At 41.4% G+C, this 1,104-nt stretch overlaps 1 non-coding gene across 1 annotated transcript; it reads right to left on the bottom strand.

Moving 5' to 3' along the window:
• Positions 1-114, bottom strand: LOC140265925 (U5 spliceosomal RNA). Its single transcript, XR_011906606.1, has one exon. It is a non-coding gene; the product is annotated as a U5 spliceosomal RNA (small nuclear RNA).
• Between the last annotated feature and the right edge of the window lie 990 nt (positions 115-1,104).

Here is a 1,104-nt window from a genome sequence, read left to right as displayed (position 1 = left end):
CACCCGCAAAGGTAAAGCCTGCCAAAAATAGAAACAACTCATTAGTGCTGCTCTCCACAGAAATCTTTAGTAAAAGGCGAAAGACTTGTACGTTATGAAGAGAAACCAGAGTACGATTATCCGTCACTGCGGGAGCAGGGCATCAGGCTAGTTGGCATAGCCACCTTCCCCATGGTGAGCTTTGCTTGGTTGAGACGCTTGATCCAACTAGGAACAATCGGGCCCTATTCGATGGCTGCCTTGTCTTTTACTCTGTGCAAAAGACAAGGCAGCAACAAAAACACCACGAGAATCCCGTATTGAGGCTTTGTTCTGATCGCTCATTCGGTGTCGCGTTTCTTTCAAGCAATTCTCCCGGTTAGCCCACACTCGGCTCGCTCCCATAGCCGTGTTAAAGTCTACTTCGCATTCACTCTCTTTTCTAAGCAGACTCTTGGGATTTTATCTATAAAATGAATTCCTTCACTCAAACTATGTGAAAACTGCTTTGTCCTTAATATTTACCATGTCTAGAAAGATTTTTAAAAAAAAAACAACGTTGTACTTTGCAGTAAAAGAAAGAGCAAATCTAAAGTTTCAGGAATCCGAGAATAAGCTTACTTTCATGAGTGCTTCACGATTTCGGATTTTGCTATAAAATGAATTCCTTCACTCAAACTAAATTAAAACTGCTAAACCGCTAATCTGTTATATGTAAGGCAGATGTCCAATTCACCGAAATAGGATCAAAGGGTATTCGGCCAATGGAGCTGTAGCAGCTTCGGTAAAAGAGTATAAGTTGAAGAGTTTGTGAATAAAGGTGTGCGCACACATAGTGTGCTGTACGAAAATAGGCAGGGAGCAATGCCGGCTGGGGTATATGTTCTTGTATGTTGTCTGACTGTTTGATTTGAATGTGTTGTGTAAGTGTCCTTTTGAATGTTACATGTTTGGGCTTTGACACGCTTCACTGTGGTTGTTAACTGTGTGGTGTGTCCTGAAATGTTATATGTTTGGGCTGTGTGACATGCTTAATGCTTGTCAGTAGCTACCCACTTATTCATATATAGCAACTGACAACATAAGAAGTCCGGACATACTTTGATAGTAGTTGTAGAAGTATCC

The sequence above is a fragment of the Leuresthes tenuis genome, unplaced genomic scaffold, assembly GCF_036924035.1.
Source record: "Leuresthes tenuis unplaced genomic scaffold, fLeuTen1.0.hap1 SCAF_12, whole genome shotgun sequence".
In the NCBI taxonomy this organism is placed as follows: domain Eukaryota; kingdom Metazoa; phylum Chordata; class Actinopteri; order Atheriniformes; family Atherinopsidae; genus Leuresthes; species Leuresthes tenuis.
The sequence above is the reverse complement of the archived record's forward strand: the minus strand, read 5'-3'. Positions and strand labels throughout refer to the sequence as shown.